This window comes from Aphelocoma coerulescens, chromosome 24, assembly GCF_041296385.1.
Source record: "Aphelocoma coerulescens isolate FSJ_1873_10779 chromosome 24, UR_Acoe_1.0, whole genome shotgun sequence".
NCBI lineage: Eukaryota > Metazoa > Chordata > Aves > Passeriformes > Corvidae > Aphelocoma > Aphelocoma coerulescens.
Genome location: NC_091037.1, coordinates 1073185 through 1087061, shown reverse-complemented (window position 1 = coordinate 1087061; position 13877 = coordinate 1073185). Strand labels below are relative to the sequence as shown.

General features: G+C 50.5%; 1 protein-coding gene across 4 annotated transcripts in view; it reads left to right on the top strand.

Annotated features, from left to right (window-relative positions):
* SIK3 (SIK family kinase 3) overlaps positions 1–13877 on the top strand; it is a 70936-nt gene that overhangs the window by 825 nt on the left and 56234 nt on the right. The gene's annotated exons all lie outside the window — the stretch shown is intronic.

Sequence of the window (13877 nt, the reverse complement as noted above, 5' to 3'; positions counted from 1 at the left end):
GGGATTGTCCCTCTGTCAGTTCCCAGGGTTGTCCCTCTGTCGCTTTCTGGGGTTGCCCTTCTGTCACTTTCAGGGATTGCCCCCCTGCCAATTTCAGGCACTGTCCCTCTGTCAGTTCCCGGGATTGCCCCTCTGTCAGTCTCAGGAGTGACATTGTTTTGAAACACGAGGAGAAACCTACCATCGCCTTCGTTTGTTGGAGCTCTGGCTCTTTGCCCGGATAATAAAGTGAAATTAATTTCAGGGGCTATTTAAACATCAGTTATAACACCTCCTGGACAGCTCTTTTCAGAGCTGGGCTGTATTTGCCTGCCCTGATGGCTATTTTGTGCCTGCAAGTGCTCAATGCCACAATTTAACCTGCACTTGAGGTGTTCTGTGCTGTTGTTCTCCCCATGATAAACCTCAGCCTTGCTGAGAGAAACAGGTTGATGGGTTCAGGAGCTTCGAGTGCAGGAGACTGACCCCTCTGAGTGGAGATCGCTCCTGGAGAAGGAGTGATCCAACTCCAGGTTGCTTTCCTGTTCCTGTTTCCAGACTCCCTCCTCCGGTCAAGGTTTCTTCTCAGTAGTGCTGACTCTGAGGTTTGCAAAATACCAAAGCAGAGACCATCTTTTGCGTGGGAATAGTTGATTTTGTCTGAAGAATGGCAGAGTGTGCACACAGATTTTGTCTGGAAATTGTGTTCCACGTCTACAGGGCCAAGGCTGGATTTTACATGTTGGCTTTGGGTGATGGAAGGGGATACTAAGCTTGGAAAGCTTTGCTTTATAGCAGTGTACACTCATTCCTACTGCCCTGGAGTGACTGAGGGTGGGTTGTGGACTTCAGGAAGCGCCTTTCTGGTGGGATGGTGAGGTGCTGGGGGCTCTGCAGTGTGGGAGGGGCTGGAGCGGCGGGTTTGACCTGCAGCATGTTCCCTGCACGGAGGAGATCCAGTCCCTGTCCCTCCGAACGCTGAGGGCTCCCCGAGCCTGGGGAAATACCTGTACTGGAACAACTGCCATCTGTTCAGCTGAGCTGGGATAGCTTGGAGCTGAAACTTGACCTGGAAGCTTTCTCAACTCCGAGGTCAGGTTTCCTTTCAAATCCCAGTCTCTGGAGAGGAGTGCGAGTGAACGGATTGGATTCTGCCTGCAGACCCTGAGCACTGTGGGTTCAGTACTTTTCCTTCGCTGACAGAACTGTTGCTGTTGGCTCTGGGAGGGGAGTGGGGAAGGAGAAAGGAGCTGCTTGGTTCAGGCTCTGGGACTCGTGAGGTTAGAGGGAAGGTGTTGATGTAAATGCATTGGAAAGGGCAAATCCTTACGGGGAAGCGTTTTTGACTGGCAACAGAAATACAAAATAATGCTACTGCGAGCTTGTCTTCATCACAGTTACACTTTTAACACTTTGACTTAATGGAAACAACTTGGAAGCGAGTAAAACCTTGGCAGAATGATCCCATTTAGGGATCTGAAAGAATTCTTTGATCACGAAACGCAAGCGCAGCCCGGTTGCTGCCTGTGCTGGCAGCCCCTTCCTGAGGTGATCCCACTCTCCCAGTAGTAGCTGCGTAAGAGAACCGGGCAGTTCAAATATAGCCACCAAATCCCTGCACAAACTTGACCCCGTGTCACATTCTCTTAGAGAAGAGCGAGTTTGCTCGTCACGGCCCCTCCTTGGGAACCGGGCTCCTCCACTGTCTCAGAAGGAATTCCACTGCGAGTGTCTGGGCAAGCTTGGAAATAGATGTACCCCGTGATACTGGGCCTTTTCCAGAAGGTGAAATTAATGACGGCGTGGGCTGGTGTCCACTGCTGAGCCTGGAGTTAGAGGTGGTCTGTGGATGAGTGTTGGATCCTGTTTTCCTTTCTGATGGACATTTACCAGGTCGAGTGGACTTTGACATGACAGCTCCAGATAACAGCCGGAGCATTCCTGGCTTGTGTCCCCTTTTCCCTAAAAAACAAAAAAGTGGAGCGTAGTTGGGTGCCTGGTCTGATCTTAAAGGACCGGGATTTTCCTGGCCCTTGGGAATTGAGCACTGCGTTTATTTAGAGAGAGGAGCAGAGTGCCCGGCCCTGCTGGGCTGGCACGTTCTGCTGACACCGAACGTTGCAGTTTACATAGAACTGCATTTCAGGAGCTGAATGTGGGTCAGCAGTGCTGGGGACACTGAGGAAGGGGAATGTTAATCATCCCAAAGGGCAGGAGGCCTGTATTCATAATTGTCTCTGCTGGAGCCGATGGAATAGAAAGGAACATTTGGCAATTTACATTCAGTCCCTGCCCATGCAAAGTTGGACTCTTGTGCTCTGTCAGAGCTGCTCCGATGGCTGGGCAGGAGCTGGAGCCACTTCTCTGACCAGGATGAATTAGGCACCTGCAGGATATCTTGCTGCATCCCTCCTTCTGTCCCCCTTTCCTTTGTCTCTTCTCATCTTTTACAAGAAACCCTTGTTTCCTTGCTAAAAGCCTTCAGAGTGACCTGCTGAATGAATTGTTTTCCACAGAATTTCCATTTATAAATCATCCAAGTGACTTCATTAGAACTCCAGCTCTGTTCAGACGCTGGGGTCGTTCTTAATGCCACATTTTTTCATAAGAGCTGGTCAGGGAATGTTCATGAGTGTGCTGAGGAACACGTACCTTATGTTCCCATGCTCTTTGGGTGTTGTGTTTGAGTCTTCAGGAGCTGTTGGGGCTGAGGAGGACAGAGAGGGATGCTGTGGTTGCTGGGCACTGCTGAGAGCTCTCTGCTCTCCTGGTTCCGTCCCTTCCATCAGCTCCGTGTGACTGGAGGCGCAGCCGGAGCACGGAGCAGTGCGCACCTGCCGTGGTTGCACTGCACTCGCGGAACGTTTCACTGGGACACGAGGAGTCACTTTCACATCCATCTTTCTCTAGAAATGGAACTGACAGTCCTGGGAGAACACAGCTCCTTCCCAAGTGCAGTGATCTTCCTGCTGTGCTGCCTTAGCTTCTTCCAGCCTGGCTGTCAGCTTAGGTTTGAGTTAAATTTCAGTAATATCTGTATGGGCAAAGCTCGGAGCGAGTTTCACTGGCTCTGTGTCATGGGATCCTGTTTGAGGAGTACCTGGAGTTGTTTTACTGGACAGTAACCCAAATCCTGATGCTTTAATCCTTGGCAGAACACAGCCCTTCTACCAGCACAAGCACAACTGGAGAAAGGCTAGAATTGAGTTAATTTTTTTTTAAGGTTTTTAAGGAGCTAAGCCTTTTCTGGAGAATGGGAGGCAGCTCTGCTCTCCCTGGGAGAGGACGTTCCCTTCCATGCGAGACCAGGCTTAGTTTCTGTGGTTTGTGTTTGGGTGCGTTGGAGTCATCAGTGGAACACATTTTTCACCAGAGTTCTTGGAGGTGGGCGCTGTGGCACTGAGACCCAGGATGAAAAGCGGGCTGGCAGATTCCATGGAGAGTTGGGCTTTGCTCTGGGAGGACTCAGGCTGGGTTTGGTACGCTCTGGTCTCTGAGCACCAGGACTTGCCTGGATTTCTCTCCTCAGATGCAAAGCGCTCTCAGCCCAGAGGGTGGAAAAGTCTTGGTGGCTGCTCTGTCCTGCTCTTCCCGACCTCGGACGTGCCGCAGCGAGGCACGTGGCTCTGGGCTGACTGAGGATTGTTCCCTGCAGCCAGCGTGCCCGTGTGATAAGCCCGTGCTGGCGCTGCCCTGACTCATCGTCCGCGTGTCAGATGGAATTGTTCAATACCGGTGCCACACGTTTCGTAATGACCCACGCAAGGGCCTCGCCTGGTCATCTTTCATCAGTCATTTTCCTTTTCTTTTGCAGTGTTTGGTGGTGCTGCACCTGTCCTGCTTCTGATTTCTCCTGGCCATAAGGAAAGCTGATGGCTGTGGATGGCTAATTCCTCCGGCAGCATTATCCTGCTGCTCACAGGGCCCTTGTTCTCCTCACTTGTGTGCTGCAGGAGAGTTGTATTTTAGTTCTCATTTGGTGGGGAGATTTAGCAAAAGCCCAAAAGCTAGAAATGAACTTTGGCTAAGCAGAGTTGCCACAGTGGGGATAAGAGGGAGTATTTTCTAAAACCTCAGAGAGCCATTGCCTGTATCAACCGTGGGCTAAAGTACTGACATTTTATGTTTCATTACAATGTTTTTCTTGCTGTAGCAAATAACATTTGATTACCAAGATGTTAATGCCAGAGAATGATTGAATTGGAGACCAGGCTGCTTCTTGAGATGCTAACAGGTGGAAACAGGAGAGCCAGCTGACAGTGGGCAGGGTGAGCTAGGGGGCCTGTGGCACGTGTCCTGAGCCTTTTTGGGCAGGGAGAATATTCTAAGAGAGCCAGGATAATTAATACCTACTTCTCAGCTGTGTGGCTGTTAGCTTGTTTGGGGGGGTGAGGTGGGTACAACTTTTGTACCTCTTCAACCTGGCTGCTTCCCACCTCCTGTCTGGAGGTCCTTCCTCCCGAATAGTTGCTGTACCAGAGCTTTGGGGCTGCTGCAGCAGGAGGCAATCAACACCTGATGAACGAGGTGGTGGTACCTTTGGGCAGGTACAGAGGCTGCCTCTGTGAGGAAAAGCCACTGACAGGAGCAGGAGGAGGAATGGCTGTGACACAGACAGGAATCGGTGTCTCTTTTCCAGGAGGGTCTCACAGAGGTTTGGTGAATGCTGCAGAGGCCTAATGAGGGTTTCTAGAAGCTGTCTCCTCATTTGTGTTTGAAGGAGGAATTACGTGAGAGGGAAATAAGGAAATGGCAGTGTGTTGCTGGGAGACTGGGCTCCTTGGGTATTAGACATTTTCACAGAGAAGCAGCTCTAAGCTCCTTTTTCCCCACGTCCTCTTGCTGGGTCCTGTATCAGCCCTGTGCAGTGGCTGTACAGGGTGCTGCCCCTTCTTGCTCTCACCAAGACGATTGCGTAACAACTCTGTGTTTTTTCCCCATGAAAGTAAAGCTTTGGGAAGTTGCTCCAGCGTTGCCAGCGGAGTAGAATTCACAGTTTGTGGTGGAAGTTCTCCCTGGCTGAAGAGACTCTCATGAGAGTTGTGACTTCCCTGTGTGACCGTGGTGGGTCTCGTGGTCTGCACACCCCCAGCAAGATGGTCCCTTTAGCTGAACCTGCACGAGCAAGGGTTGATCTGGCTCCAGAGTCTTCCTTTGGGGCTTGCACAGGTTTAAATAGCACAATTTGGAGATTCTCTAGTTAAGCTGATGCCTTTTCCTGGTCTTAAAATCAAGAGTCATACACAGTTAGAAGGGGGAAAGGGATTTTACCTTGGTATTTCTTTTAAGGATCCTTAGGTGCACACATCCAGGTCATATGCACCGAAATGCACCCTGCCAAATGACTACCCCAAAAGATCGGGTATAACATTATAGGTGTTACTAATTAGTATATCTATCAAAGATTCCCCAATGAGAGGCTCAAGTGAGCCCCCCTCCCCAAGGAGCCTTCCCCTGGATGGTTCTATCTTGGTTTACAGAATGTGTTCTGGAGAGGACCTTGGGCTCTGGGGCACACTGATCCCTAGCTACAAAGCTTCTAAAATGTTGAGTCTCTCAGCTTGACAAACAAGTCCAAGAATGTAGGGAAAAAGCACTAAGAATACAGAAGTTGTAAAAAAGGTATAACAGGGGTATAAAAGAAAAGACAGAAAATCTTCATGGCATCAAAGCCATTGTACTCATTTAATGCAGTCAGGACCTTGTAGCTGATCCCAGGCTAGGGGTTTAATATGCTGTGTTAACACTTAAATTAAGAAACCACTGAAGGCTGATTCATTATTAGTCATTATGTGTCTTTTTCTGGTAATTCTGACCCCAAGTCTCTCTAGTTGAGGCTAAACCTCGCCCTCTCTGTTAAATGGCCATCAAAAGGGTTCAGTGAAAAGGGAATTATGTGGCTTCAGCCAAGTTTCAAAGCAGTCGAATCATGCTATCCCACACAAACAAACTCCCACAGCCAGTGGAACTGACACGTTGAGCTCAAAAATAGCCCAGCGTGTGTGGGGGGAGCCGAGCTGAGCTCTGCTCTGCACGTCAGAGGATGGGCAGGAGATGCTGGGACAGTGCAGCAGCAGAGTTAGGTCTCACTGGAGCCTGTTGGACCTGGCTGGGTGTTACCTTGAAGCATTGGGTTCCTCCAGAGCACGTGGTCTGATCACAGAGAAATGTTGCTGATTCTTCTGGTTATTCTCTGCAGCCAGTGTTGGGGACAATTTCCAGCCAGGGCAGCTGCGGCTTGGAAGAACTGTAGGAAGGAGCAGGTGTGTTGGGAGTGAGTCCAGCATCCCTCTGTGCAAGATGTGCAACTTTATCATGGGGAGGTAGCTTAGGCCTGCAGTTTGTGGCCATGGAGGCTTTGATTATTGGTATAACCTGGTGGCAGGAGTGCAGATGCTCTTCTTGGAAGTGCTTTGGCCATGGAAGATTTGAAATGAAGGTATAAATATGAGGTTGGCTCATGCCCCTCAGCTGGAGTGTGTGCAGGAGTGGCTGCCTGTGCAGGGTTTGTGATGGCAAATGCAGCACTGGGAAACCTCCCCATGGGATTTGGGAGCTGGAGTTGCTGAGAATCTGTCTGAAGGAGCGGACGAGTAAGGTGGGGGTGCAGATGCACAAACCAGACATGCTCTGGCACAGTGGAAGGCGCAGCTGCAGCGGGTTGTGGTTCACCTGGCCTGGGATGGGAGTGCTGGGGTCAGCTTGTCCAGAGGGTGATTCAGCAGAGCCTGCAGCAGGTCAGCTGAGCCATGGAGAGAGAGAAACTGGCTGTGTCTTTCCAGGGACTGGAATGGGAGCCTAACCAGCTTCCCAAATCCTGCCTTGGTTGTCTAACTAGGGCCTGCTGACAGGAGCGAGCTGCGTGTGTTGAGTTACCACCTTGATTTGCAGATGGATGGAGGGACTGGCCTGAATGCTGGTGTTGTGCAACGCAGGAGGTGGCTGTCCCTGACAGCCCAGTTGGGTGTTTCCACTGTAGTTCGGGATCTCCTCGACGTTTGCCACTCTCCTGTATGGTTTGGCTCTGCCTTCAGCTCCTTAAAGCGTCTGCTGCAGTTATAGGGCATTAATTACAGTACATTTTGAAGATGGTTTAGAAGAAAAGGAGTCTGTGGGGTATCAGCGTGCGACTGCGGGCCCGGAGCTGGAGGCCGGCGTGGTTTGACAGGGAGCCAGGCCCAGGACGACTGTCAGAGCTCCATTAGCCGAGCGCACGCCTCGGCGCTGCTGGGAATACAGAGAATGCGGGGCTGCGGCAGCCGATTAAAGTGTTTCAATTAAAGTCTGGATTTGGAGGCTGTGTGCGTCTGCTGCCTTTCAGCAAGCAGATGGATGTTTCTTGTCTCCTTCCAATAACTTTTAAAATGTGGTCGGTCCTGTTGGAAGGAGTTCTGAATGAGAGGGACGCAGCGAGGTGTTTGCAAGGCTGGGAAAGCGTGTGTGGATTTCTGCAGCAGAAGGGAAGACACACTTTTTCCAGGTTTTTCCTTACCTAAACAAGTCAGTCTCCGCTTGTCCTGGCTTTTAGGCTGTCGTGGGCTTTCAGCTGTGCCCTTTCCTGCGTAACCTCTGTCCGTGCAGAGAGTGTTATGTGTGGGAATACCTTTGGAATGTGTATGGAGGATAGCAGGGATGGGTGTGTGACAGACCCATGGGCATCACACTGTGGGCACAAGGGGTTTTTTTAAGGTTCTGGGATCTGCTGTCATGTAACCTGAAGCGTTTCTGAATTTTTTGCCTGTGTTCAGGCTCATCAGGTGCTTCCAGGGGTGTTTCTCGCCCCTCTCAGGGGACAGTATCTTTGGAGCTCTGAGGCTTCTTGCTGTTGGGCAAAGGCAGCTGAATTGAAGCTGATGCCTAAAAACGAATTGTGGCATTTCGCAACATGAAGTGTTTCTAATGGAAGGAGTACGTTTATGAGCTGTGTGTCATTGTGTGTGAAGTGTGATCAGATAACACACTGAATTGCAGCAGTGAGCCTAATTGGAGCTGGTTCCTGTCTGTGGGATGGAAGGATACAGTCTGTTCAGGTGTCATGCTGCTCCTGCAGGCTTGCAGGAGTCTGGAGCGGTGCTGATGCTCAGGGTACCCTTGCCAGGTAGGCAGAGCCAGTTAGATCTTCTGTGATACAGTCTTCAGACAGTGACAGTGAAGAATTAGGGGAAAAAAATGCCTCTTGTCACATGTATATCTAAATTCTTAAGGATGTTTGTCTGTGCCTTCCTTCAGCTGAAATAATTAGTGCTATAGGAAAGGGTTTGCTTTTGTCAGTCACTGTGACAGCGTAATCACGTCTCTGTGTGCCCCAAATTTTCATTTAAGCTCACAGCACTGGCAGCAACCAAAGATGAAAAGTATTAGTCTTGGTACTTAGTCTTTCCTCTCTAGATGTGCTTGTAGGAAATCCTTGGGCTGTAATCTTGCAAGTGGCTCTGTCAAGGTTATCAGCCTGGCTGGAGTGCCGCTGACGGACGGGCTCCGGGCAGCCTGCGCGGCTTTTCCCGGCTCCCACTGAGCAACCGCTGCTGCCGGGAATTGTCCCGGCCTCTGCCCTGCCTTGGACAGAGCAAGGATCATGTGCTGGGTGATTTATGGCAGGTTCTCTCATTCCCAGGTGGCTGGCAGACAATGGTGCTCTTCTGCGGGAAGCTCCTGTTGTAGCCGGTGTCCTGCGCACCCCGAGGCTGGAGCAGCTGCGCCTGCTTTCAGCAGTTCTGGAGGTCGGAGGACTCCCCCAGCAAACTGATTATGATACAGCTTAGCTTGTGCTCTATTTCTTTGCCATGTAAATGTACCATTAGTGAAATCGAATTGCTCCCCAGCAGCCATGAAGGAGCATGTTCTCAGCTCTACAAAGCCCATCTATGTTCTCCCATCTCTCTGACACAGTGAGGGGTTGTCACTCGTACAGCAACTGTTTGTTTTCAAGCGCAATCTCATTGGAAACCAATAAAAATCATTCTGATTCATTCTCTGTACAAGGATACTTGCCTTCCACAGAGGCTGTTTTTCCCCTTGAGCTGCTCTAGGAAGTGTAAGATTAAAAAAAAATCCAAAGACTTTTCCTTTCTGTTGGTTAATTCAGCTGGTTTATGTTAGAAACAAAGTGCAGAGCTGATGGAGAAGGAAACCACGGTCGCTCCCTCCCCCTTGCTGCAGCGTGGGTGTCGTGTGCCCACTGCCCTGGCAGAGCTGAGGTACACGGGGAAACCTGTGCTTAGTCAGAACAAAATATTCATGTGTTTTTCATCCAAGCTGAGACTCCCATTACACAGTAAGATGACAAGTGAAGGCTGACTATAGGTATTTTCCCACTCAGTGGGCGCTTGTGCAGTTTCTGAGTCATCAGCTGACAGTGTGGGCCTTAGTCTCTGCTTTTCCTTGTGTGTGTGTGTGCTGCTGGTCCCAGTTTGGTTCCACAGACACAATTGGATCCTTGTTTTTACTTACCATTGACACAGTCAGGAATGAACTTGGTCCCTTCATATGAACCCAAAGGAAAATGTGGTGGTTTGGTGACTGCAGTCTGGGATTTGAAATGCACCACCTTCTTTTAAGGTAAGGGTGGAATACAGCCCCTAATTATGACATCACTGAATTGTCTAGTTCCTTTTGGAATGATGGTAAAATCTCTTGAACTTTTGTAGGGCTTAAAGGCTGATGGGTTTAGGATATTTAGGAGGTGTAACTAAAGTTGCCCAGAAAAGTGCTGTTGGCAGTGACCAGCAGTGGCTGGATCCGTTCCCCGTTTCTGGGGGATGTTGGGGTTCCTTGTTGCTGTGCCATGGCAGTGAGGTGCAAAGCAGCAGTCTTTAGTGCAGCAGGAAATTAGTGGGAAAACTAAACGTGTCAGAGCTTTCACCATGGCAACAAAGCCCGGCTGGCTCGCAGCAGAGTGAGACAAAAGCGGGTCGGGTCTGCACAGAGCAAGGTGGGAGCCTGCTCCAGGCTGAGTGTCTCCAAACCTGCCCCTTGTCCTAGGGAGAGGGCTGGTAAGGTGATGAACATCAGGATTTGGAGTTGGGGATTAGAAGCGTGCTCTGCTGATCTCATTCTTATGTCACCAAAGCACCTGACTTGGGAAGTGCCCACAGCCCCAAGGGTGCAGGGAGATCAAGGAGTGTTTGGACAACGCTCTCAGGCATATGGTGGGATTCTTGGGGCTGTCCCGTGCAGGGCCAGGAGCTGGATTTCATGGGGCCCTTCTGACTCAGGATATTCCTTGATTCTGTGCTTTTGAAAGCTGCAGTGGATGGGAATGTTTTCTAAATGCCACGCAGTCACTCAGATTGTTTCCCTTTCCCTGAAACTGTTTGTAAATAACAGAGAGGTTGTAAGTCTGTCTTGTGTGACAGTGCCCAGACACAGTTGCTCAATTCTTCTGCTCTTTCTCTTGGATTTGTGAGCAGCCCAGAGGTTGCACGAGCACTAAGTCACGTTCTGATGGCACACCATCAGTTTGCTTATCTGCCTTCTCATTCCATGTGTTCCAGCCTTTTGAGCTCTTCGGTGAGGTCGGCACAAAGAGGGTTGAGAGCACCGACATTGCCAGTGACACGTGGAAGGGCTATCTGTGCTCCTGTCCCCCCAACAGTGTCTCTCAACGCGTGGTTTGGCCGTCCCCAGCCAGGCTCAGCAGCAGGCCCTGCATGATGCTCCCGCCGTGCTGCTGCTCAGGAGTTGTTTTCCTCATAATTGAGCGGGATATTAAAAGGTTTATGGTTTACAGTTACAGGCGTTGCTCCGGCCGGAGGAGCGTTGAAATCGATACAGCAATTACTGCCCGGCTCATCACGGGTTGTGACTCTCACATGCTTGGGGAGACAAAAGTGGAAGTGGCTGGAGGAGTGCCACCAGCAGGGTGGCCACGGGCTCACCTCCAAGCCAGGGACGGGGTGCTGGGCAGCATTCCTGAGCCAGGGACAGGGTGCTGGGCGGGCACCCAGCACCCGCCTGCCCCGAGCCCCTCGGAGGCACACAAAGAACTCGCAATTGGGTTGGCAGTTTTGCAGAGCACGAATATTAAAAGAAAAAAAAAGCAACTTTAGAAGTGCTCTAAGAGCAAGGGTATTTTATGCAATTTTCTTGTTGTTCTGTCATCTTCTCTTTGCATTCGTCATCCAGGCTGGGACTGCAGCTGAAGGAGGGTAATGGCAGCAGTGACCAGGCCTGGGTGGCCCTGGTCGGGAAGCGCTGCTTCCTGCCGGATTTGCATCCCAAGCCCTAAGTCAGCACTTCGGGGCTGTGTGTGGTAGGGTGCCCTGGCTTGTTGGAGTGAGTCATCATTCAAATAGTCACCAGAGCAAACGTGCTTGTCCAAACAGGAGCAGCTCTGCAGAGGCACCCCGGCTGCTCTGTCTGAGGTGAGCAGCAGAACGCTTCTTGTTTTACCACCTGCAGCTCTCCAAAGTCCCAGACCCAGCGCAGTCGCCGGTGTGGTAGCACCGCCTTCCCTGCTGCCTGGAACAAAGCTTGCTTCCTGTGCTCCGAGGTCAGATCCTATCGCCTTGGAGGCAGCGCTGCTTTGGGCCAAGCAGATGTTTTCCTCGCCGGGTCCCAGAACAAAGGCTGCTCTGCGCAGTCTGCCGTGGTGCCTCCTGCCCCTCACCAGTGCAAACCTCAGCTGTGCACCTGAGTGTTGGGATTCAGTGCTGGGATGGATGCTCCAGCGGTTTTGTTAGAATAGGAGTATCAACTCCCAATTAAAATGGTGATTAAGATAGCTTTTTATTTTTAGCTAGGCTTTTTTTTTCTTATCTTAAATGTGTTTTAAGATCTTGAACAGCAATTCCAGTCTTCTGTTTGCTTTGATCCTTTGGTTTCAGGAGAGGCTGCGAGTGGCTCTGCAGTAATGGCATGTGTCACAGGAGCTTTCTTTGAGCTCTCAGAGCCCTGTGCTCCTAATTCAGGGCTGGAGTAAGAAGTGTTTATGATGTGTGACTTGAATGAGTCACCTCGAGTTGGAGGCAGCTGTCAGCCACAGCGACCTGCACAGCCCAGCCCATGTGCACTACACCTGGCTGGGGATATCCCAAGCAGGGCAGCTCAGCAGGCTCCTGGCTGGGGCTCCACTCCGTCTGTCACACAGAAACCATTAAAGCTGTGTGAGAAAAGCGCTGTCACCTCAGCTGTGCTCTGCCTCCTGCCATGCTCCTACCCTGTCATCTTTTGGAGGGATTCCTCCCCCAATGCCCTCCCAAAGGCCAGGAAGGTGCAAATCAGCTCCTGCTGGCACGGTCCTGCTGCTCTGGCCCTGGCAGCATCCATTTCGGGTGACAACACTGAGCTCACAGTGTGGGAATCCTTCCGTGGAGTTCATTTTCCTCATTGTTGGCAAACTGTGAGCCAAATGTGTACACAGTTTAGAGCAACAACTTCCTATTGACAGTGCTTTCAGAGGAGCTGTTGTTTATAAAGTGAGGGATTTCCAGCTTTGTTTTTCTCTCTCTCCAGTGCAGAGTAAACTCTTGGAATTGAATGTTTCATTTTTTGACTGTTTGATAATAGTTGTTGGATTCTGCTGCTGTTGGTGAAACCCGCAGGCTGAGGGGAAGGCTGAGCTCTGTATTTTGGATGTTTCTAGATCTATATGCAGTGTAAGTCCTCAGAAGATGGATGGGATCTGGGTAACAAAAGCTGTATGAATGGGAAACACAGATCTCCAGATGAATGTTACACCTTGGCTCTGTGTGATATCAGTAGAAAGGTTCTGACACAGGCTCTGCTTGTGTTCTAGCAGGAAGAGAGATGGGAACAAGAGGAAGAAAGGCAGGAAAATAGGTGTACCCCTGCAGTTTGGTCTGTGTATGTGTACAGCACAGAGGGCCTGAGCAGTGCTGTGCTGCTGTCCTGTACGCTCAGACTCACTGCTCGGTTTCTTAATCCAGGTACTGCAAGAGCATTGCCAAAAGCTTTGAGGGGAATGACAAGAGCTGGGATCCATTTAGCTCCTATCAAGCTGATGTGTACAAAGTACCTTTTCATGCCATTGCCCAGCCAGTTCCATCTGGGTGAGCAGGGCGAGTTCCTCTCTTCGCACGGTTGGGCTTCACGCCAGAGTGTTCCATCTCACACACACGTATGAGAATGTTGTAAAAGCATAAATCCCTGAGCCTCTCCTGGTGATATTACTGTCATTACTCTGCTAGTAGTTTTCAGAAGTTAGGGTTTAAGTGGTTCCTTGATTCTGTCCTCTCCTGTGATATGTCTCAAACCACCCCTGGCATTAGTGCCAAGCGCTGTGGTTGGAAGTCAGGTTGAGTGACGCCTTCGGCAACCAGCTCAAGATCAGCAGGAGGAGATACAAGATACTCGGGTGCTGTTCAAGCTGATAGTGCCAGAGAAATATTTAGCACATAGGTGACACTTCTAATCTTTAAAGCACTTCATAAACATTGGCTAATCCCACAGTGCAGTCTTGGTTGGCAACCTATCTGTCTTCCCTGGAGAGAACAAACGGCTGGAGGACTCTGGGAAGCTGCAGTGCGAGGCTGTGATAGAGCTTGAATTTCAATTGGATCTTTTTAAAGTATAATTCAAGCTACAAGATCCGCTGCTTCTGTGACCTGAAGCACATGAAGTGCCTGCACTTCACTCATACCTGGAGTGGGGATTCCCTGTCCTTGTTCACGGGACACTGGACTGAGCTGTGCAGCCAGGCAAGGGAGGATCAGGAGAGGCTTCAGCTCACCTGTCCCCTTCAGCACACCCTGGGGCCTGGCCAGGCAGACCAGGGGCAGGAGGTGCTGTGTGAGCACCAGCTGTACAGGAGAGTCATGAGCAGTCAGGGTGGGAGTCCTGAAAAAAAAACCTGTGGCAAAACGCTGTTGTACAGCTGCGATTTGCTGTGAGGAGAAAAACTGAATGACTTCTGCTCATCAAGAACTTGACCTTTTTCT